The following is a 25,701-nucleotide window of genomic DNA, read 5'->3' on the forward strand; positions in this document are numbered from 1 at the left end:
TTTTTTGAAGCCGAAATCTTTTCATGAAAATTTTCAACTTTTTTGAAGCCGAAATCCTGTCGTGAAAATTTTCAACTTTTTTGAATCCGAAATACTTCATGAAAATTTTTAACTTTTTTGAAGCCGAAATACTTCATGAAAATATTCGACTTTTTTAAAGCCGAAATCCTGTCGTGAAAATTTTCAACTTTTTTGAAGCCGAAATCCTGTCGTGAAGATTTTCAACTTTTTTGAATCCGAAATACTTCATGAAAATTTTCAACTTTTTGAAGCCGAAATCTTGTCGTGAAAATTTTCAACTTTTTTGAAGCCGAAATCTTTTCATTAAAATTTTCAACTTTTTTGAAGCCGAAATCTTTTCATGAAAATGTTCGACTTTTTGAAAGCCGAAATCCTGTCGTGAAAATTTTCAACTTTTTTGAAGCCGAAATACTTCATGAAAATGTTCGACTTTTTTAAAGCCGAAATCCTGTCGTGAAAATTTTCAACCTTTTTGAAGCCGAAATACTTCATGAAAATTTTCAACTTTTTTGAAGCCAAAATACTTCATGAAAATGTTTGACTTTTTTAAAGCCGACATACTTCATGAAAATGTTCGACTTTTTTAAAGCCGAAATCCTGTCGTGAAAATTTTCAACTTTTTTGAAGCCAAAATCTTTTCATGAAAATTTTCAACTTTTTTGAAGCCGAAATCTTTTCATGAAAATTTTAAACTTTTTTGAAGCCGAAATCCTGTCGTGAAAATTTTCAACTTTTTTGAATCCGAAATACTTCATGAAAATTTTTAACTTTTTTGAAGCCGAAATACTTCATGAAAATGTTCGACTTTTTTAAAGCCGAAATCCTGTCGTGAAAATTTTCAACTTTTTTGAAGCCCAAATACTTCATGAAAATGTTCGACTTTTTTAAAGCCAAAATCCTGTCGTGAAAATTTTCAACTTTTTTGAATCTGAAATACTTCATGAAAATTTTCAACTTTTTTGAAGCCAAAATACTTCATGAAAATGTTCGACTTTTTTAAAGCCGAAATATTTCATGAAAATGTTCGACTTTTTTAAAGCCGAAATCCTGTCGTGAAAATTTTCAACTTTTTTGAAGCCAAAATCTTTTCATGAAAATTTTCAACTTTTTTGAAGCCGAAATCTTTTCATTAAAATTTTCAACTTTTTTGAAGCCGAAATCTTTTCATGAAAATGTTCGACTTTTTGAAAGCCGAAATCCTGTCGTGAAAATTTTCAACTTTTTTGAAGCCGAAATACTTCATGAAAATGTTCGACTTTTTTAAAGCCGAAATCCTGTCGTGAAAATTTTCAACCTTTTTGAAGCCGAAATACTTCATGAAAATTTTCAACTTTTTTGAAGCCAAAATACTTCATCAAAATGTTTGACTTTTTTAAAGCCGACATACTTCATGAAAATGTTCGACTTTTTTAAAGCCGAAATCCTGTCGTGAAAATTTTCAACTTTTTTGAAGCCAAAATCTTTTCATGAAAATTTTCAACTTTTTTGAAGCCGAAATCTTTTCATGAAAATTTTCAACTTTTTTGAAGCCGAAATCCTGTCGTGAAAATTTTCAACTTTTTTGAATCCGAAATACTTCATGAAAATTTTTAACTTTTTTGAAGCCGAAATACTTCATGAAAATGTTCGACTTTTTTAAAGCCGAAATCCTGTCGTGAAAATTTTCAACTTTTTTGAAGCCCAAATACTTCATGAAAATGTTCGACTTTTTTAAAGCCAAAATCCTGTCGTGAAAATTTTCAACCTTTTTGAAGCCAAAATACTTCATGAAAATTTTCAACTTTTTTGAAGCTGAAATACTTCATGAAAATGTTCGACTTTTTTAAAGCCGACATCCTGTCGTGAAAATTTTCAACTTTTTTGAAGCCGAAATCTTTTTCTCAAAAATTTTCAACTTTTTAGAAGCTGAAATACTTCATGAAAATGTTCGACTTTTTTAAAGCCGAAATCCTGTCGTGAAAATTTTCAACTTTTTTGAATCCGAAATACTTCATGAAAATGTTCTACTTTTTAAAGCCGAAATCCTGTCGTGAAAATTTTCAACTTTTTTGAAGCCAAAATCTTTTCATGAAAATGTTCAACTTTTTTGAAGCCGAAATCCTGTCGTGAAAATTTTCAACTTTTTTGAATCCGAAATACTTCATGAAAATGTTCTACTTTTTAAAGCCGAAATCCTGTCGTGAAAATTTTCAACTTTTTTGAAGCCAAAATCTTTTCATGAAAATGTTCGACTTTTTTGAAGCCGAAATACTTCATGAAAATATTCGACTTTTTTAAAGCCGAAATCCTGTCGTGAAAATTTTCAACTTTTTTGAAGCCGAAATCCTGTCGTGAAGATTTTCAACTTTTTTGAATCCGAAATACTTCATGAAAATTTTCAACTTTTTGAAGCCGAAATCTTGTCGTGAAAATTTTCAACTTTTTTGAAGCCGAAATCTTTTCATTAAAATTTTCAACTTTTTTGAAGCCGAAATCTTTTCATGAAAATGTTCGACTTTTTGAAAGCCGAAATCCTGTCGTGAAAATGTTCAACTTTTTTGAAGCCGAAATACTTCATGAAAATGTTCGACTTTTTTAAAGCCGAAATCCTGTCGTGAAAATTTTCAACCTTTTTGAAGCCGAAATACTTCATGAAAATTTTCAACTTTTTTGAAGTCAAAATACTTCATGAAAATGTTTGACTTTTTTAAAGCCGACATACTTCATGAAAATGTTCGACTTTTTTAAAGCCGAAATACTTCATGAAAATGTTCGACTTTTTTAAAGCCGAAATCCTGTCGTGAAAATGTTCAACTCTTTCGAAGCCGAAATCTTTTCATGAAAATTTTCAACTTTTTTGAAGCCAAAATCTTTTCATGAAAATGTTCGACTTTTTTAAAGACAAAATCCTGTCGTGAAAATTTTCAACTTTTTTGAATCCGAAATACTTCATGAAAATTTTCAACTTTTTTGAAGCCAAAATACTTCATGAAAATGTTCGACTTTTTTAAAGCCGAAATACTTCATGAAAATGTTCGACTTTTTTAAAGCCGAAATCCTGTCGTGAAAATTTTCAACTTTTTTGAAGCCAAAATCTTTTCATGAAAATTTTCAACTTTTTTGAAGCCGAAATCTTTTCATGAAAATTTTCAACTTTTTTGAAGCCGAAATCTTTTCATGAAAATGTTCGACTTTTTGAAAGCCGAAATCCTGTCGTGAAAATTTTCAACTTTTTTGAAGCCGAAATACTTCATGAAAATGTTCGACTTTTTTAAAGCCGAAATCCTGTCGTGAAAATTTTCAACCTTTTTGAAGCCGAAATACTTCATGAAAATTTTCAACTTTTTTGAAGCCAAAATACTTCATCAAAATGTTTGACTTTTTTAAAGCCGACATACTTCATGAAAATGTTCGACTTTTTTAAAGCCGAAATCCTGTCGTGAAAATTTTCAACTTTTTTGAAGCCAAAATCTTTTCATGAAAATTTTCAACTTTTTTGAAGCCGAAATCTTTTCATGAAAATTTTCAACTTTTTTGAAGCCGAAATCCTGTCGTGAAAATTTTCAACTTTTTTGAATCCGAAATACTTCATGAAAATTTTTAACTTTTTTGAAGCCGAAATACTTCATGAAAATGTTCGACTTTTTTAAAGCCGAAATCCTGTCGTGAAAATTTTCAACTTTTTTGAAGCCCAAATACTTCATGAAAATGTTCGACTTTTTTAAAGCCAAAATCCTGTCGTGAAAATTTTCAACCTTTTTGAAGCCAAAATACTTCATGAAAATTTTCAACTTTTTTGAAGCTGAAATACTTCATGAAAATGTTCGACTTTTTTAAAGCCGACATCCTGTCGTGAAAATTTTCAACTTTTTTGAAGCCGAAATCTTTTTCTCAAAAATTTTCAACTTTTTAGAAGCTGAAATACTTCATGAAAATGTTCGACTTTTTTAAAGCCGAAATCCTGTCGTGAAAATTTTCAACTTTTTTGAATCCGAAATACTTCATGAAAATGTTCTACTTTTTAAAGCCGAAATCCTGTCGTGAAAATTTTCAACTTTTTTGAAGCCAAAATCTTTTCATGAAAATGTTCAACTTTTTTGAAGCCGAAATCCTGTCGTGAAAATTTTCAACTTTTTTGAATCCGAAATACTTCATGAAAATGTTCTACTTTTTAAAGCCGAAATCCTGTCGTGAAAATTTTCAACTTTTTTGAAGCCAAAATCTTTTCATGAAAATGTTCGACTTTTTTGAAGCCGAAATACTTCATGAAAATATTCGACTTTTTTAAAGCCGAAATCCTGTCGTGAAAATTTTCAACTTTTTTGAAGCCGAAATCCTGTCGTGAAGATTTTCAACTTTTTTGAATCCGAAATACTTCATGAAAATTTTCAACTTTTTGAAGCCGAAATCTTGTCGTGAAAATTTTCAACTTTTTTGAAGCCGAAATCTTTTCATTAAAATTTTCAACTTTTTTGAAGCCGAAATCTTTTCATGAAAATGTTCGACTTTTTGAAAGCCGAAATCCTGTCGTGAAAATGTTCAACTTTTTTGAAGCCGAAATACTTCATGAAAATGTTCGACTTTTTTAAAGCCGAAATCCTGTCGTGAAAATTTTCAACCTTTTTGAAGCCGAAATACTTCATGAAAATTTTCAACTTTTTTGAAGTCAAAATACTTCATGAAAATGTTTGACTTTTTTAAAGCCGACATACTTCATGAAAATGTTCGACTTTTTTAAAGCCGAAATACTTCATGAAAATGTTCGACTTTTTTAAAGCCGAAATCCTGTCGTGAAAATGTTCAACTCTTTCGAAGCCGAAATCTTTTCATGAAAATTTTCAACTTTTTTGAAGCCAAAATCTTTTCATGAAAATGTTCGACTTTTTTAAAGACAAAATCCTGTCGTGAAAATTTTCAACTTTTTTGAATCCGAAATACTTCATGAAAATTTTCAACTTTTTTGAAGCCAAAATACTTCATGAAAATGTTCGACTTTTTTAAAGCCGAAATACTTCATGAAAATGTTCGACTTTTTTAAAGCCGAAATCCTGTCGTGAAAATTTTCAACTTTTTTGAAGCCAAAATCTTTTCATGAAAATTTTCAACTTTTTTGAAGCCGAAATCTTTTCATGAAAATTTTCAACTTTTTTGAAGCCGAAATCCTGTCGTGAAAATTTTCAACTTTTTTGAATCCGAAATACTTCATGAAAATTTTTAACTTTTTTGAAGCCGAAATACTTCATGAAAATGTTCGACTTTTTTGAAGCCCAAATACTTCATGAAAATGTTCGACTTTTTTAAAGCCGAAATCCTGTCGTGAAAATTTTCAACTTTTTTGAATCCGAAATACTTCATGAAAATGTTCGACTTTTTTGAAGCCGAAATACTTCATGAAAATATTCGACTTTTTTAAAGCCGAAATCCTGTCGTGAAAATTTTCAACTTTTTTGAAGCCGAAATCCTGTCGTGAAGATTTTCAACTTTTTTGAATCCGAAATACTTCATGAAAATTTTCAACTTTTTGAAGCCGAAATCTTGTCGTGAAAATTTTCAACTTTTTTGAAGCCGAAATCTTTTCATTAAAATTTTCAACTTTTTTGAAGCCGAAATCTTTTCATGAAAATGTTCGACTTTTTGAAAGCCGAAATCCTGTCGTGAAAATTTTCAACTTTTTTGAAGCCGAAATACTTCATGAAAATGTTCGACTTTTTTAAAGCCGAAATCCTGTCGTGAAAATTTTCAACCTTTTTGAAGCCGAAATACTTCATGAAAATTTTCAACTTTTTTGAAGCCAAAATACTTCATGAAAATGTTTGACTTTTTTAAAGCCGACATACTTCATGAAAATGTTCGACTTTTTTAAAGCCGAAATCCTGTCGTGAAAATTTTCAACTTTTTTGAAGCCAAAATCTTTTCATGAAAATTTTCAACTTTTTTGAAGCCGAAATCTTTTCATGAAAATTTTCAACTTTTTTGAAGCCGAAATCCTGTCGTGAAAATTTTCAACTTTTTTGAATCCGAAATACTTCATGAAAATTTTTAACTTTTTTGAAGCCGAAATACTTCATGAAAATGTTCGACTTTTTTAAAGCCGAAATCCTGTCGTGAAAATTTTCAACTTTTTTGAAGCCCAAATACTTCATGAAAATGTTCGACTTTTTTAAAGCCAAAATCCTGTCGTGAAAATTTTCAACTTTTTTGAATCTGAAATACTTCATGAAAATTTTCAACTTTTTTGAAGCCAAAATACTTCATGAAAATGTTCGACTTTTTTAAAGCCGAAATATTTCATGAAAATGTTCGACTTTTTTAAAGCCGAAATCCTGTCGTGAAAATTTTCAACTTTTTTGAAGCCAAAATCTTTTCATGAAAATTTTCAACTTTTTTGAAGCCGAAATCTTTTCATTAAAATTTTCAACTTTTTTGAAGCCGAAATCTTTTCATGAAAATGTTCGACTTTTTGAAAGCCGAAATCCTGTCGTGAAAATTTTCAACTTTTTTGAAGCCGAAATACTTCATGAAAATGTTCGACTTTTTTAAAGCCGAAATCCTGTCGTGAAAATTTTCAACCTTTTTGAAGCCGAAATACTTCATGAAAATTTTCAACTTTTTTGAAGCCAAAATACTTCATGAAAATGTTTGACTTTTTTAAAGCCGACATACTTCATGAAAATGTTCGACTTTTTTAAAGCCGAAATCCTGTCGTGAAAATTTTCAACTTTTTTGAAGCCAAAATCTTTTCATGAAAATTTTCAACTTTTTTGAAGCCGAAATCTTTTCATGAAAATTTTCAACTTTTTTGAAGCCGAAATCCTGTCGTGAAAATTTTCAACTTTTTTGAATCCGAAATACTTCATGAAAATTTTTAACTTTTTTGAAGCCGAAATACTTCATGAAAATGTTCGACTTTTTTAAAGCCGAAATCCTGTCGTGAAAATTTTCAACTTTTTTGAAGCCCAAATACTTCATGAAAATGTTCGACTTTTTTAAAGCCAAAATCCTGTCGTGAAAATTTTCAACCTTTTTGAAGCCAAAATACTTCATGAAAATTTTCAACTTTTTTGAAGCTGAAATACTTCATGAAAATGTTCGACTTTTTTAAAGCCGACATCCTGTCGTGAAAATTTTCAACTTTTTTGAAGCCGAAATCTTTTTCTCAAAAATTTTCAACTTTTTAGAAGCTGAAATACTTCATGAAAATGTTCGACTTTTTTAAAGCCGAAATCCTGTCGTGAAAATTTTCAACTTTTTTGAATCCGAAATACTTCATGAAAATGTTCTACTTTTTAAAGCCGAAATCCTGTCGTGAAAATTTTCAACTTTTTTGAAGCCAAAATCTTTTCATGAAAATGTTCAACTTTTTTGAAGCCGAAATCTTTTCGTGAAAATTTTCAACTTTTTTGAAGCCGAAATCCTGTCGTGAAAATTTTCAACTTTTTTGAATCCGAAATACTTCATGAAAATTTTTAACTTTTTTGAAGCCGAAATACTTCATGAAAATGTTCGACTTTTTTGAAGCCCAAATACTTCATGAAAATGTTCGACTTTTTTAAAGCCGAAATCCTGTCGTGAAAATTTTCAACTTTTTTGAATCCGAAATACTTCATGAAAATGTTCTACTTTTTAAAGCCGAAATCCTGTCGTGAAAACTTTCAACTTTTTTGAAGCCGAAATACTTCATGAAAATGTTCGACTTTTTTAAAGCCGAAATCCTGTCGTGAAAATTTTCAACTTTTTTGAATCCGAAATACTTCATGAAAATGTTCGACTTTTTTGAAGCCGGAATCTTGTCGTGAAAATTTTCAACTTTTTTGAAGCCGAAATCTTTTCATTAAAATTTTCAACTTTTTTGAAGCCGAAATCTTTTCATGAAAATGTTCGACTTTTTGAAAGCCGAAATCCTGTCGTGAAAATGTTCAACTTTTTTGAAGCCGAAATACTTCATGAAAATGTTCGACTTTTTTAAAGCCGAAATCCTGTCGTGAAAATTTTCAACCTTTTTGAAGCCGAAATACTTCATGAAAATTTTCAACTTTTTTGAAGCCAAAATACTTCATGAAAATGTTTGACTTTTTTAAAGCAGACATACTTCATGAAAATGTTCGACTTTTTTAAAGCCGAAATACTTCATGAAAATGTTCGACTTTTTTAAAGCCGAAATCCTGTCGTGAAAATTTTCAACTTTTTTGAAGCCAAAATCTTTTCATGAAAATTTTCAACTTTTTTGAAGCCGAAATCTTTTCATGAAAATTTTCAACTTTTTTGAAGCCGAAATCCTGTCGTGAAAATTTTCAACTTTTTTGAATCCGAAATACTTCATGAAAATTTTTAACTTTTTTGAAGCCGAAATACTTCATGAAAATGTTCGACTTTTTTAAAGCCGAAATCCTGTCGTGAAAATTTTCAACTTTTTTGAAGCCGAAATCCTGTCGTGAAGATTTTCAACTTTTTTGAATCCGAAATACTTCATGAAAATTTTCAACTTTTTGAAGCCGAAATCTTGTCGTGAAAATTTTCAACTTTTTTGAAGCCGAAATCTTTTCATTAAAATTTTCAACTTTTTTGAAGCCGAAATCTTTTCATGAAAATGTTCGACTTTTTGAAAGCCGAAATCCTGTCGTGAAAATTTTCAACTTTTTTGAAGCCGAAATACTTCATGAAAATGTTCGACTTTTTTAAAGCCGAAATCCTGTCGTGAAAATTTTCAACCTTTTTGAAGCCGAAATACTTCATGAAAATTTTCAACTTTTTTGAAGCCAAAATACTTCATGAAAATGTTTGACTTTTTTAAAGCCGACATACTTCATGAAAATGTTCGACTTTTTTAAAGCCGAAATCCTGTCGTGAAAATTTTCAACTTTTTTGAAGCCAAAATCTTTTCATGAAAATTTTCAACTTTTTTGAAGCCGAAATCTTTTCATGAAAATTTTCAACTTTTTTGAAGCCGAAATCCTGTCGTGAAAATTTTCAACTTTTTTGAATCCGAAATACTTCATGAAAATTTTTAACTTTTTTGAAGCCGAAATACTTCATGAAAATGTTCGACTTTTTTAAAGCCGAAATCCTGTCGTGAAAATTTTCAACTTTTTTGAAGCCCAAATACTTCATGAAAATGTTCGACTTTTTTAAAGCCAAAATCCTGTCGTGAAAATTTTCAACTTTTTTGAATCTGAAATACTTCATGAAAATTTTCAACTTTTTTGAAGCCAAAATACTTCATGAAAATGTTCGACTTTTTTAAAGCCGAAATATTTCATGAAAATGTTCGACTTTTTTAAAGCCGAAATCCTGTCGTGAAAATTTTCAACTTTTTTGAAGCCAAAATCTTTTCATGAAAATTTTCAACTTTTTTGAAGCCGAAATCTTTTCATTAAAATTTTCAACTTTTTTGAAGCCGAAATCTTTTCATGAAAATGTTCGACTTTTTGAAAGCCGAAATCCTGTCGTGAAAATTTTCAACTTTTTTGAAGCCGAAATACTTCATGAAAATGTTCGACTTTTTTAAAGCCGAAATCCTGTCGTGAAAATTTTCAACCTTTTTGAAGCCGAAATACTTCATGAAAATTTTCAACTTTTTTGAAGCCAAAATACTTCATGAAAATGTTTGACTTTTTTAAAGCCGACATACTTCATGAAAATGTTCGACTTTTTTAAAGCCGAAATCCTGTCGTGAAAATTTTCAACTTTTTTGAAGCCAAAATCTTTTCATGAAAATTTTCAACTTTTTTGAAGCCGAAATCTTTTCATGAAAATTTTCAACTTTTTTGAAGCCGAAATCCTGTCGTGAAAATTTTCAACTTTTTTGAATCCGAAATACTTCATGAAAATTTTTAACTTTTTTGAAGCCGAAATACTTCATGAAAATGTTCGACTTTTTTAAAGCCGAAATCCTGTCGTGAAAATTTTCAACTTTTTTGAAGCCCAAATACTTCATGAAAATGTTCGACTTTTTTAAAGCCAAAATCCTGTCGTGAAAATTTTCAACCTTTTTGAAGCCAAAATACTTCATGAAAATTTTCAACTTTTTTGAAGCTGAAATACTTCATGAAAATGTTCGACTTTTTTAAAGCCGACATCCTGTCGTGAAAATTTTCAACTTTTTTGAAGCCGAAATCTTTTTCTCAAAAATTTTCAACTTTTTAGAAGCTGAAATACTTCATGAAAATGTTCGACTTTTTTAAAGCCGAAATCCTGTCGTGAAAATTTTCAACTTTTTTGAATCCGAAATACTTCATGAAAATGTTCTACTTTTTAAAGCCGAAATCCTGTCGTGAAAATTTTCAACTTTTTTGAAGCCAAAATCTTTTCATGAAAATGTTCAACTTTTTTGAAGCCGAAATCTTTTCGTGAAAATTTTCAACTTTTTTGAAGCCGAAATCCTGTCGTGAAAATTTTCAACTTTTTTGAATCCGAAATACTTCATGAAAATTTTTAACTTTTTTGAAGCCGAAATACTTCATGAAAATGTTCGACTTTTTTGAAGCCCAAATACTTCATGAAAATGTTCGACTTTTTTAAAGCCGAAATCCTGTCGTGAAAATTTTCAACTTTTTTGAATCCGAAATACTTCATGAAAATGTTCTACTTTTTAAAGCCGAAATCCTGTCGTGAAAACTTTCAACTTTTTTGAAGCCGAAATACTTCATGAAAATGTTCGACTTTTTTAAAGCCGAAATCCTGTCGTGAAAATTTTCAACTTTTTTGAATCCGAAATACTTCATGAAAATGTTCGACTTTTTTGAAGCCGGAATCTTGTCGTGAAAATTTTCAACTTTTTTGAAGCCGAAATCTTTTCATTAAAATTTTCAACTTTTTTGAAGCCGAAATCTTTTCATGAAAATGTTCGACTTTTTGAAAGCCGAAATCCTGTCGTGAAAATGTTCAACTTTTTTGAAGCCGAAATACTTCATGAAAATGTTCGACTTTTTTAAAGCCGAAATCCTGTCGTGAAAATTTTCAACCTTTTTGAAGCCGAAATACTTCATGAAAATTTTCAACTTTTTTGAAGCCAAAATACTTCATGAAAATGTTTGACTTTTTTAAAGCAGACATACTTCATGAAAATGTTCGACTTTTTTAAAGCCGAAATACTTCATGAAAATGTTCGACTTTTTTAAAGCCGAAATCCTGTCGTGAAAATTTTCAACTTTTTTGAAGCCAAAATCTTTTCATGAAAATTTTCAACTTTTTTGAAGCCGAAATCTTTTCATGAAAATTTTCAACTTTTTTGAAGCCGAAATCCTGTCGTGAAAATTTTCAACTTTTTTGAATCCGAAATACTTCATGAAAATTTTTAACTTTTTTGAAGCCGAAATACTTCATGAAAATGTTCGACTTTTTTAAAGCCGAAATCCTGTCGTGAAAATTTTCAACTTTTTTGAAGCCCAAATACTTCATGAAAATGTTCGACTTTTTTAAAGCCAAAATCCTGTCGTGAAAATTTTCAACTTTTTTGAATCTGAAATACTTCATGAAAATTTTCAACTTTTTTGAAGCCAAAATACTTCATGAAAATGTTCGACTTTTTTAAAGCCGAAATATTTCATGAAAATGTTCGACTTTTTTAAAGCCGAAATCCTGTCGTGAAAATTTTCAACTTTTTTGAAGCCAAAATCTTTTCATGAAAATTTTCAACTTTTTTGAAGCCGAAATCTTTTCATGAAAATTTTCAACTTTTTTGAAGCCGAAATCTTTTCATGAAAATGTTCGACTTTTTTAACGCCGAAATCCTGTCGTGAAAATTTTCAACTTTTTTGAACCCGAAATACTTCATGAAAATGTTCGACTTTTTTAAAGCCGAAATCCTGTCGTGAAAATTTTCAACTTTTTTGAAGCCGAAATACTTCATGAAAATGTTCGACTTTTTTAAAGCCGAAATCCTGTCGTGAAAATTTTCAACCTTTTTGAATCCGAAATACTTCATGAAAATGTTCAACTTTTTAAAGCCGAAATCCTGTCGTGAAAATTTTCAACTTTTTTGAATCCGAAATACTTCATGAAAATTTTCAACTTTTTTGAAGCCAAAATACTTCATGAAAATGTTCGACTTTTTTAAAGCCGAAATCCTGTCGTGAAAATTTTCAAATTTTTTGAAGCCGAAATCTTTTCATGAAAATGTTCGACTTTTTTAAAGCCGAAATCCTGTCGTGAAAATTTTCAACTTTTTTGAATCCGAAATCCTGTCGTGAAAATTTTCAACTTTTTTGAAGCCGAAATACTTCATGAAAATGTTCGACTTTTTTAAAGCCGAAATCCTGTCTTGAAAATTTTCAACCTTTTTGAAGCCGAAATACTTCATGAAAATTTTTAACTTTTTTGAAGCTGAAATACTTCATGAAAATTTTGGACTTTTTTAAAGCCGAAATCCTGTCGTGAAAATTTTCAACTTTTTTAAGCCGAAATCTTTTCATGAAAATTTTCAACTTTTTTGAAGCCAAAATACTTCATGAAAATGTTCAAATTTTTTAAAGCCGAAATACTTCATGAAAATGTTCGACTTTTTTAAAGCCGAAATCCTGTCGTGAAAATTTTCAACTCTTTCGAAGCCGAAATCTTTTCATGAAAATTTTCAACTTTTTTGAAGCCGAAATCTTTTCATGAAAATGTTCGACTTTTTTAAAGCCAAAATCCTGTCGTGAAAATTTTCAACTTTTTTGAATCCGAAATACTTCATGAAAATATTCAACTTTTTTGAAGCCAAAATACTTCATGAAAATGTTCAACTTTTTTAAAGCCGAAATACTTCATGAAAATGTTCGACTTTTTTAAAGCCGAAATCCTGTCGTGAAAATTTTCAACTTTTTTGAAGCCAAAATCTTTTCATGAAAATTTTCAACTTTTTTGAAGCCGAAATCTTTTCATGAAAATTTTCAACTTTTTTGAAGCCGAAATCCTGTCGTGAAAATTTTCAACTTTTTTGAATCCGAAATACTTCATGAAAATTTTTAACTTTTTTGAAGCCGAAATACTTCATGAAAATGTTCGACTTTTTTGAAGCCCAAATACTTCATGAAAATGTTCGACTTTTTTAAAGCCGAAATCCTGTCGTGAAAATTTTCAACTTTTTTGAATCCGAAATACTTCATGAAAATGTTCTACTTTTTAAAGCCGAAATCCTGTCGTGAAAACTTTCAACTTTTTTGAAGCCGAAATACTTCATGAAAATGTTCGACTTTTTTAAAGCCGAAATCCTGTCGTGAAAATTTTCAACTTTTTTGAATCCGAAATACTTCATGAAAATGTTCGACTTTTTTGAAGCCGAAATACTTCATGAAAATATTCGACTTTTTTAAAGCCGAAATCCTGTCGTGAAAATGTTCAACTTTTTTGAAGCCGAAATCCTGTCGTGAAGATTTTCAACTTTTTTGAATCCGAAATACTTCATGAAAATTTTCAACTTTTTGAAGCCGAAATCTTGTCGTGAAAATTTTCAACTTTTTTGAAGCCGAAATCTTTTCATTAAAATTTTCAACTTTTTTGAAGCCGAAATCTTTTCATGAAAATGTTCGACTTTTTGAAAGCCGAAATCCTGTCGTGAAAATGTTCAACTTTTTTGAAGCCGAAATACTTCATGAAAATGTTCGACTTTTTTAAAGCCGAAATCCTGTCGTGAAAATTTTCAACCTTTTTGAAGCCGAAATACTTCATGAAAATTTTCAACTTTTTTGAAGCCAAAATACTTCATGAAAATGTTTGACTTTTTTAAAGCCGACATACTTCATGAAAATGTTCGACTTTTTTAAAGCCGAAATACTTCATGAAAATGTTCGACTTTTTTAAAGCCGAAATCCTGTCGTGAAAATTTTCAACTTTTTTGAAGCCAAAATCTTTTCATGAAAATTTTCAACTTTTTTGAAGCCGAAATCTTTTCATGAAAATTTTCAACTTTTTAGAAGCCGAAATCCTGTCGTGAAAATTTTCAACTTTTTTGAATCCGAAATACTTCATGAAAATGTTCGACTTTTTTAAAGCCGAAATCCTGTCGTGAAAATTTTCAACTTTTTTGAAGCCCAAATACTTCATGAAAATGTTCGACTTTTTTAAAGCCAAAATCCTGTCGTGAAAATTTTCAACTTTTTTGAATCTGAAATACTTCATGAAAATTTTCAACTTTTTTGAAGCCAAAATACTTCATGAAAATGTTCGACTTTTTTAAAGCCGAAATCCTGTCGTGAAAATTTTCAAATTTTTTGAAGCCGAAATCTTTTCATGAAAATGTTCGACTTTTTTAAAGCCGAAATCCTGTCGTGAAAATTTTCAACTTTTTTGAATCCGAAATCCTGTCGTGAAAATTTTCAACTTTTTTGAAGCCGAAATACTTCATGAAAATGTTCGACTTTTTTAAAGCCGAAATCCTGTCTTGAAAATTTTCAACCTTTTTGAAGCCAAAATACTTCATGAAAATTTTTAACTTTTTTGAAGCTGAAATACTTCATGAAAATTTTGGACTTTTTTAAAGCCGAAATCCTGTCGTGAAAATTTTCAACTTTTTTAAGCCGAAATCTTTTCATGAAAATTTTCAACTTTTTTGAAGCCAAAATACTTCATGAAAATGTTCAAATTTTTTAAAGCCGAAATACTTCATGAAAATGTTCGACTTTTTTAAAGCCGAAATCCTGTCGTGAAAATTTTCAACTCTTTCGAAGCCGAAATCTTTTCATGAAAATTTTCAACTTTTTTGAAGCCGAAATCTTTTCATGAAAATGTTCGACTTTTTTAAAGCCAAAATCCTGTCGTGAAAATTTTCAACTTTTTTGAATCCGAAATCCTGTCGTGAAAATTTTCAACCTTTTTGAAGCCAAAATACTTCATGAAAATTTTCAACTTTTTTGAAGCTGAAATACTTCATGAAAATGTTCGACTTTTTTAAAGCCGACATCCTGTCGTGAAAATTTTCAACTTTTTTGAAGCCGAAATCTTTTTCTCAAAAATTTTCAACTTTTTAGAAGCTGAAATACTTCATGAAAATGTTCGACTTTTTTAAAGCCGAAATCCTGTCGTGAAAATTTTCAACTTTTTTGAATCCGAAATACTTCATGAAAATGTTCTACTTTTTAAAGCCGAAATCCTGTCGTGAAAATTTTCAACTTTTTTGAATCCGAAATACTTCATGAAAATTTTCAACTTTTTTGAAGCCAAAATACTTCATGAAAATGTTCGACTTTTTTAAAGCCGAAATCCTGTCGTGAAAATTTTCAAATTTTTTGAAGCCGAAATCTTTTCATGAAAATGTTCGACTTTTTTAAAGCCGAAATCCTGTCGTGAAAATTTTCAACTTTTTTGAATCCGAAATCCTGTCGTGAAAATTTTCAACTTTTTTGAAGCCGAAATACTTCATGAAAATGTTCGACTTTTTTAAAGCCGAAATCCTGTCTTGAAAATTTTCAACCTTTTTGAAGCCAAAATACTTCATGAAAATTTTTAACTTTTTTGAAGCTGAAATACTTCATGAAAATTTTGGACTTTTTTAAAGCCGAAATCCTGTCGTGAAAATTTTCAACTTTTTTAAGCCGAAATCTTTTCATGAAAATTTTCAACTTTTTTGAAGCCAAAATACTTCATGAAAATGTTCAAATTTTTTAAAGCCGAAATACTTCATGAAAATGTTCGACTTATTTAAAGCCGAAATCCTGTCGTGAAAATTTTCAACTCTTTCGAAGCCGAAATCTTTTCATGAAAATTTTCAACTTTTTTGAAGCCGAAATCTTTTCATGAAAATGTTCGACTTTTTGAAAGCCGAAATCCTGTCGTGAAAATGTTCAACTTTTTTGAAGCCGAAATACTTCATGAAAATGTTCGACTTTTTTAAAGCCGAAATCCTGTCGTGAAAATTTTCAACCTTTTTGAAGCCGAAATACTTCATGAAAATTTTCAACTTTTTTGAAGCCAAAATACTTCATGAAAATGTTTGACTTTTTTAAAGCCGACATACTTCATGAAAATGTTCGACTTTTTTAAAGCCGAAATACTTCATGAAAATGTTCGACTTTTTTAAAGCCGAAATCCTGTCGTGAAAATTTTCAACTTTTTTGAAGCCAAAATCTTTTCATGAAAATTTTCAACTTTTTTGAAGCCGAAATCTTTTCATGAAAATTTTCAACTTTTTAGAAGCCGAAATCCTGTCGTGAAAATTTTCAACTTTTTTGAATCCGAAATACTTCATGAAAATGTTCGACTTTTTTAAAGCCGAAATCCTGTCGTGAAAATTTTCAACTTTTTTGAATCTGAAATACTTCATGAAAATTTTCAACTTTTTTGAAGCCAAAATACTTCATGAAAATTTTCAACTTTTTTGAAGCCAAAATACTTCATGAAAATGTTCGACTTTTTTAAAGCCGAAATATTTCATGAAAATGTTCGACTTTTTTAAAGCCGAAATCCTGTCGTGAAAATTTTCAACTCTTTTGAAGCCAAAATCTTTTCATGAAAATTTTCAACTTTTTTGAAGCCGAAATCCTGTCGTGAAAATTTTCAACCTTTTTGAAGCCAAAATACTTCATGAAAATTTTCAACTTTTTTGAAGCTGAAATACTTCATGAAAATGTTCGACTTTTTTAAAGCCGACATCCTGTCGTGAAAATTTTCAACTTTTTTGAAGCCGAAATCTTTTTCTCAAAAATTTTCAACTTTTTAGAAGCTGAAATACTTCATGAAAATGTTCGACTTTTTTAAAGCCGAAATCCTGTCGTGAAAATTTTCAACTTTTTTGAATCCGAAATACTTCATGAAAATGTTCTACTTTTTAAAGCCGAAATCCTGTCGTGAAAATTTTCAACTTTTTTGAATCCGAAATACTTCATGAAAATTTTCAACTTTTTTGAAGCCAAAATACTTCATGAAAATGTTCGACTTTTTTAAAGCCGAAATCCTGTCGTGAAAATTTTCAAATTTTTTGAAGCCGAAATCTTTTCATGAAAATGTTCGACTTTTTTAAAGCCGAAATCCTGTCGTGAAAATTTTCAACTTTTTTGAATCCGAAATCCTGTCGTGAAAATTTTCAACTTTTTTGAAGCCGAAATACTTCATGAAAATGTTCGACTTTTTTAACGCCGAAATCCTGTCGTGAAAATTTTCAACTTTTTTGAAGCCGAAATCTTTTCATGAAAATGTTCGACTTTTTTAACGCCGAAATCCTGTCGTGAAAATTTTCAACTTTTTTGAAGCCGAAATACTTCATGAAAATGTTCGACTTTTTTAAAGCCGAAATCCTGTCGTGAAAATTTTCAACTTTTTTGAAGCCGAAATCTTTTCATGAAAATTTTCAACTTTTTTGAAGCCGAAATCTTTTCATGAAAATTTTCAACTTTTTTGAAGCCAAAATACTTCATGAAAATGTTTGACTTTTTTAAAGCCGACATACTTCATGAAAATGTTCGACTTTTTTAAAGCCGAAATACTTCATGAAAATGTTCGACTTTTTTAAAGCCGAAATCCTGTCGTGAAAATTTTCAACTTTTTTGAAGCCAAAATCTTTTCATGAAAATTTTCAACTTTTTTGAAGCCGAAATCTTTTCATGAAAATTTTCAACTTTTTAGAAGCCGAAATCCTGTCGTGAAAATTTTCAACTTTTTTGAATCCGAAATACTTCATGAAAATGTTCGACTTTTTTAAAGCCGAAATCCTGTCGTGAAAATTTTCAACTTTTTTGAATCTGAAATACTTCATGAAAATTTTCAACTTTTTTGAAGCCAAAATACTTCATGAAAATTTTCAACTTTTTTGAAGCCAAAATACTTCATGAAAATGTTCGACTTTTTTAAAGCCGAAATATTTCATGAAAATGTTCGACTTTTTTAAAGCCGAAATCCTGTCGTGAAAATTTTCAACTCTTTTGAAGCCAAAATCTTTTCATGAAAATTTTCAACTTTTTTGAAGCCGAAATCCTGTCGTGAAAATTTTCAACCTTTTTGAAGCCAAAATACTTCATGAAAATTTTCAACTTTTTTGAAGCTGAAATACTTCATGAAAATGTTCGACTTTTTTAAAGCCGACATCCTGTCGTGAAAATTTTCAACTTTTTTGAAGCCGAAATCTTTTTCTCAAAAATTTTCAACTTTTTAGAAGCTGAAATACTTCATGAAAATGTTCGACTTTTTTAAAGCCGAAATCCTGTCGTGAAAATTTTCAACTTTTTTGAATCCGAAATACTTCATGAAAATGTTCTACTTTTTAAAGCCGAAATCCTGTCGTGAAAATTTTCAACTTTTTTGAATCCGAAATACTTCATGAAAATTTTCAACTTTTTTGAAGCCAAAATACTTCATGAAAATGTTCGACTTTTTTAAAGCCGAAATCCTGTCGTGAAAATTTTCAAATTTTTTGAAGCCGAAATCTTTTCATGAAAATGTTCGACTTTTTTAAAGCCGAAATCCTGTCGTGAAAATTTTCAACTTTTTTGAATCCGAAATCCTGTCGTGAAAATTTTCAACTTTTTTGAAGCCGAAATACTTCATGAAAATGTTCGACTTTTTTAACGCCGAAATCCTGTCGTGAAAATTTTCAACTTTTTTGAAGCCGAAATCTTTTCATGAAAATGTTCGACTTTTTTAACGCCGAAATCCTGTCGTGAAAATTTTCAACTTTTTTGAAGCCGAAATACTTCATGAAAATGTTCGACTTTTTTAAAGCCGAAATCCTGTCGTGAAAATTTTCAACTTTTTTGAAGCCGAAATCTTTTCATGAAAATTTTCAACTTTTTTGAAGCCGAAATCTTTTCATGAAAATTTTCAACTTTTTTGAAGCCGAAATCCTGTCGTGAAAATGTTTGACTTTTTTGAATCCGAAATACTTCATGAAAATTTTTAACTTTTTTGAAGCCGAAATACTTCATGAAAATGTTCGACTTTTTTAAAGCCGAAATCCTGTCGTGAAAATTTTCAACTTTTTTGAAGCCCAAATACTTCATGAAAATGTTCGACTTTTTTAAAGCCAAAATCCTGTCGTGAAGATTTTCAACTTTTTTGAATCCGAAATCCTGTCGTGAAAATTTTCAACTTTTTTGAATCCGAAATCCTGTCGTGAAAATTTTCAACTTTTTTGAAGCCGAAATACTTCATGAAAATGTTCGACTTTTTTAAAGCCGAAATCCTGTCTTGAAAATTTTCAACCTTTTTGAAGCCAAAATACTTCATGAAAATTTTTAACTTTTTTGAAGCTGAAATACTTCATGAAAATTTTGGACTTTTTTAAAGCCGAAATCCTGTCGTGAAAATTTTCAACTTTTTTAAGCCGAAATCTTTTCATGAAAATTTTCAACTTTTTTGAAGCCAAAATACTTCATGAAAATGTTCAAATTTTTTAAAGCCGAAATACTTCATGAAAATGTTCGACTTTTTTAAAGCCGAAATCCTGTCGTGAAAATTTTCAACTCTTTCGAAGCCGAAATCTTTTCATGAAAATTTTCAACTTTTTTGAAGCCGAAATCTTTTCATGAAAATGTTCGACTTTTTTAAAGCCAAAATCCTGTCGTGAAAATTTTCAACTTTTTTGAATCCGAAATACTTCATGAAAATATTCAACTTTTTTGAAGCCAAAATACTTCATGAAAATGTTCGACTTTTTTAAAGCCGAAATACTTCATGAAAATGTTCGACTTTTTTAAAGCCGAAATCCTGTCGTGAAAATTTTCAACTTTTTTGAAGCCAAAATCTTTTCATGAAAATTTTCAACTTTTTTGAAGCCGAAATCTTTTCATGAAAATTTTCAACTTTTTTGAAGCCGAAATCCTGTCGTGAAAATTTTCAACTTTTTTGAATCCGAAATACTTCATGAAAATTTTTAACTTTTTTGAAGCCGAAATACTTCATGAAAATGTTCGACTTTTTTGAAGCCAAAATACTTCATGAAAATGTTCGACTTTTTTAAAGCAGAAATCCTGTCGTGAAAATTTTCAACTTTTTTGAATCCCAAATACTTCATGAAAATGTTCTACTTTTTAAAGCCGAAATCCTGTCGTGAAAACTTTCAACTTTTTTGAAGCCGAAATACTTCATGAAAATGTTCGACTTTTTTAAAGCCGAAATCCTGTCGTGAAAATTTTCAACTTTTTTGAATCCGAAATACTTCATGAAAATGTTCGACTTTTTTGAAGCCGAAATACTTCATGAAAATATTCGACTTTTTTAAAGCCGAAATCCTGTCGTGAAAATTTTCAACTTTTTTGAAGCCGAAATCCTGTCGTGAAAATTTTCAACTTTTTTGAATCCGAAATACTTCATGAAAATTTTTAACTTTTTTGAAGCCGAAATACTTCATGAAAATGTTCGACTTTTTTAAAGCCGAAATCCTGTCGTGAAAATTTTCAACTTTTTTGAAGCCGAAATCTTTTCATGAAAATGTTCGACTTTTTTAAAGCCGAAATCCTGTCGTGAAAATTTTCAACTTTTTTGAAGCCGAAATCTTTTCATGAAAATGTTCGACTTTTTTAACGCCGAAATCCTGTCGTGAAAATTTTCAACTTTTTTGAAGCCGAAATACTTCATGAAAATGTTCGACTTTTTTAAAGCCGAAATCCTGTCGTGAAAATTTTCAACTTTTTTGAAGCCGAAATCTTTTCATGAAAATTTTCAACTTTTTTGAAGCCGAAATCTTTTCATGAAAATTTTCAACTTTTTTGAAGCCGAAATCCTGTCGTGAAAATGTTTGACTTTTTTGAATCCGAAATACTTCATGAAAATTTTTAACTTTTTTGAAGCCGAAATACTTCATGAAAATGTTCGACTTTTTTAAAGCCGAAATCCTGTCGTGAAAATTTTCAACTTTTTTGAAGCCCAAATACTTCATGAAAATGTTCGACTTTTTTAAAGCCAAAATCCTGTCGTGAAGATTTTCAACTTTTTTGAATCCGAAATACTTCATGAAAATTTTCAACTTTTTTGAAGCCGAAATCCTGTCGTGAAAATTTTCAACTTTTTTGAAGCCGAAATCTTTTCATTAAAATTTTCAACTTTTTTGAAGCCGAAATCTTTTCATGAAAATGTTCGACTTTTTTAAAGCCAAAATCCTGTCGTGAAAATTTTCAACTTTTTTGAATCCGAAATACTTCATGAAAATTTTCAACTTTTTTGAAGCCAAAATACTTCATGAAAATGTTCGACTTTTTTAAAGCCAAAATCCTGTCGTGAAGATTTTCAACTTTTTTGAATCCGAAATACTTCATGAAAATTTTCAAGTTTTTGAAGCCGAAATCCTGTCGTGAAAATTTTCAACTTTTTTGAAGCCGAAATCTTTTCATTAAAATTTTCAACTTTTTTGAAGCCGAAATCTTTTCATGAAAATGTTCGACTTTTTTAAAGCCGAAATCCTGTCGTGAAAATTTTCAACTTTTTTGAAGCCGAAATACTTCATGAAAATGTTCGACTTTTTCAAAGCCGAAATCCTGTCGTGAAAATGTTCAACCTTTTTGAAGCCGAAATACTTCATGAAAATTTTCAACTTTTTTGAAGCCAAAATACTTCATGAAAATGTTTGACTTTTTTAAAGCCGACATACTTCATGAAAATGTTCGACTTTTTTAAAGCCGAAATCCTGTCGTGAAAATTTTCAACTTTTTTGAAGCCGAAATCTTTTCATGAAAATTTTCAACTTTTTTGAAGCCGAAATCCTGTCGTGAAAATTTTCAACTTTTTTGAATCCGAAATACTTCATGAAAATTTTTAACTTTTTTGAAGCCGAAATACTTCATGAAAATGTTCGACTTTTTTAAAGCCGAAATCCTGTCGTGAAAATTTTCAACTTTTTTGAAGCCCAAATACTTCATGAAAATGTTCGACTTTTTTAAAGCCAAAATCCTGTCGTGAAAATTTTCAACTTTTTTGAAGCCAAAATACTTCATGAAAATGTTCGACTTTTTTAAAGCCGAAATACTTCATGAAAATGTTCGACTTTTTTAAAGCCGAAATCCTGTCGTGAAAATTTTCAACTTTTTTGAAGCCAAAATCTTTTCATGAAAATTTTCAACTTTTTTGAAGCCGAAATCTTTTCATGAAAATTTTCAACTTTTTTGAAGCCGAAATCTTTTCATGAAAATGTTCGACTTTTTTAAAGCCGAAATCCTGTCGTGAAAATTTTCAACTTTTTTGAAGCCGAAATACTTCATGAAAATGTTCGACTTTTTTAAAGCCGAAATCCTGTCGTGAAAATTTTCAACTTTTTTGAAGCCGAAATACTTCATGAAAATGTTCGACTTTTTTAAAGCCGAAATACTTCATGAAAATGTTCGACTTTTTTAAAGCCGAAATCCTGTCGTGAAAATTTTCAACTTTTTTGAAGCCGAAATCTTTTCTTGAAAATTTGCAACTTTTTTGAAGTCGAAATCTTTTCATGAAAATTTTAAATTTTTTTGAAGCCGAAATCTTTTCATGAAAATTTTCAACTTTTTTGAAGCCGAAATCTTTTCATGAAAATTTTCAACTTTTTTGAAGCCGAAATCTTTTCATGAAAATGTTCGACTTTTTTAAAGCCGAAATCCTGTCGTGAAAATTTTCAACTTTTTTGAAGCCGAAATACTTCATGAAAATGTTCGACTTTTTTAAAGCCGAAATCCTGTCGTGAAAATTTTCAACTTTTTTGAAGCCGAAATACTTCATGAAAATGTTCGACTTTTTTAAAGCCGAAATACTTCATGAAAATGTTCGACTTTTTTAAAGCCGAAATCCTGTCGTGAAAATTTTCAACTTTTTTGAAGCCGAAATCTTTTCTTGAAAATTTGCAACTTTTTTGAAGTCGAAATCTTTTCATGAAAATTTTAAATTTTTTTGAAGCCGAAATCTTTTCATGAAAATTTTCAACTTTTTTGAATCCGAAATCTTTTTCTCAAAAATTTTCAACTTTTTAGAAGCTGAAATACTTCATGAAAATGTTCGACTTTTTTAAAGCCGAAATCCTGTCGTGAAAATTTTCAACTTTTTTGAATCCGAAATACTTCATGAAAATGTTCTACTTTTAAAGCCGAAATCCTGTCGTGAAAATTTTCAACTTTTTTGAATCCGAAATACTTCATGAAAATTTTCAACTTTTTTGAAGCCAAAATTCTTCATGAAAATGTTCGACTTTTTTAAAGCCGAAATCCTGTCGTGAAAATGTTCAACTTTTTTGAATCCGAAATCCTGTCGTGAAAATTTTCAACTTTTTTGAAGCCGAAATACTTCATGAAAATGTTCGACTTTTTTAAAGCCGAAATCCTGTCGTGAAAATTTTCAACTTTTTTGAAGCCGAAATCTTTTCATGAAAATTTTCAACTTTTTTGAAGCCGAAATTTTTTCATGAAAATTTTCAACTTTTTTGAAGCTGAAATACTTCATGAAAATGTTCGACTTTTTTAAAGCCGAAATCCTGTCGTGAAAATTTTCAACTTTTTTGAAGCCGAAATCTTTTCATGAAAATTTTCAACTTTTTTGAAGCCGAAATTTTTTCATGAAAATTTTCAACTTTTTTGAAGCTGAAATACTTCATGAAAATGTTCGACTTTTTTAAAGCCGAAATCCTGTCGTGAAAATTTTCAACTTTTTGGAAGCCGAAATCTTTTCATGAAAATTTTCAACTTTTTTTAAGCCGAAATCTTTTCATGAAAATGTTCGACTTTTTTAAAGCCGAAATCCTGTCGTGAAAATTTTCAACCTTTTTGAAGCCGAAATACTTCATGAAAATTTTTAACTTTTTTGAAGCTGAAATACTTCATGAAAATTTTGGACTTTTTTAAAGCCGAAATCTTGTCGTGAAAATTTTCAACTTTTTTGAAGCCGAAATCTTTTCATGAAAATTTTCAACTTTTTTGAAGCCGAAATCCTGTCGTGAAAATTTTCAACTTTTTTGAATCCGAAATACTTCATGAAAATTTTTAACTTTTTTGAAACCGAAATACTTCATGAAAATGTTCGACTTTTTTAAAGCCGAAATCCTGTCGCGAAAATTTTCAACTTTTTTGAAGCCAAAATACTTCATGAAAATTTTCAACTTTTTTGAAGCCGAAATACTTCATGAAAATGTTCTACTTTTTAAAGCCGAAATCCTGTCGTGAAAATTTTCAACTTTTTTGAATCCGAAATACTTCATGAAAATTTTCAACTTTTTTGAAGCCAAAATTCTTCATGAAAATGTTCGACTTTTTTAAAGCCGAAATCCTGTCGTGAAAATGTTCAACTTTTTTGAATCCGAAATCCTGTCGTGAAAATTTTCAACTTTTTTGAAGCCGAAATACTTCATGAAAATGTTCGACTTTTTTAAAGCCGAAATCCTGTCGTGAAAATTTTCAACTTTTTTGAAGCCGAAATCTTTTCATGAAAATTTTCAACTTTTTTGAAGCCGAAATTTTTTCATGAAAATTTTCAACTTTTTTGAAGCTGAAATACTTCATGAAAATGTTCGACTTTTTTAAAGCCGAAATCCTGTCGTGAAAATTTTCAACTTTTTTGAAGCCGAAATCTTTTCATGAAAATTTTCAACTTTTTTGAAGCCGAAATTTTTTCAAGAAAATTTTCAACTTTTTTGAAGCTGAAATACTTCATGAAAATGTTCGACTTTTTTAAAGCCGAAATCCTGTCGTGAAAATTTTCAACTTTTTGGAAGCCGAAATCTTTTCATGAAAATTTTCAACTTTTTTGAAGCCGAAATCTTTTCATGAAAATGTTCGACTTTTTTAAAGCCGAAATCCTGTCGTGAAAATTTTCAACCTTTTTGAAGCCGAAATACTTCATGAAAATTTTTAACTTTTTTGAAGCTGAAATACTTCATGAAAATTTTGGACTTTTTTAAAGCCGAAATCCTGTCGTGAAAATTTTCAACTTTTTTGAAGCCGAAATCTTTTCATGAAAATTTTCAACTTTTTTGAAGCCGAAATTTTTTCATGAAAATTTTCAACTTTTTTGAAGCTGAAATACTTCATGAAAATGTTCGACTTTTTTAAAACCGAAATCCTGTCGTGAAAATTTTCAACTTTTTGGAAGCCGAAATCTTTTCATGAAAATTTTCAACTTTTTTGAAGCCGAAATCTTTTCATGAAAATTTTCAACTTTTTCGAAGCCGAAATCTTTTCATGAAAATTTTCAACTTTTTTGAAGCCGAAATCTTTTCATGAAAATTTTCAACTTTTTTGAAGCTGAAATACTTCATGAAAATGTTCGACTTTTTTAAAGCCGAAATCCTGTCGTGAAAATTTTCAACTTTTTGGAAGCCGAAATCTTTTCATGAAAATTTTCAACTTTTTTTAAGCCGAAATCTTTTCATGAAAATGTTCGACTTTTTTAAAGCCGAAATCCTGTCGTGAAAATTTTCAACCTTTTTGAAGCCGAAATACTTCATGAAAATTTTTAACTTTTTTGAAGCTGAAATACTTCATGAAAATTTTGGACTTTTTTAAAGCCGAAATCTTGTCGTGAAAATTTTCAACTTTTTTGAAGCCGAAATCTTTTCATGAAAATTTTCAACTTTTTTGAAGCCGAAATCCTGTCGTGAAAATGTTCAACTTTTTTGAATCCGAAATACTTCATGAAAATTTTTAACTTTTTTGAAACCGAAATACTTCATGAAAATGTTCGACTTTTTTAAAGCCGAAATCCTGTCGCGAAAATTTTCAACTTTTTTGAAGCCAAAATACTTCATGAAAATTTTCAACTTTTTTGAAGCCGAAATACTTCATGAAAATGTTCTACTTTTTAAAGCCGAAATCCTGTCGTGAAAATTTTCAACTTTTTTGAATCCGAAAT

This window comes from Labrus mixtus, chromosome 17, assembly GCF_963584025.1.
Source record: "Labrus mixtus chromosome 17, fLabMix1.1, whole genome shotgun sequence".
In the NCBI taxonomy this organism is placed as follows: domain Eukaryota; kingdom Metazoa; phylum Chordata; class Actinopteri; order Labriformes; family Labridae; genus Labrus; species Labrus mixtus.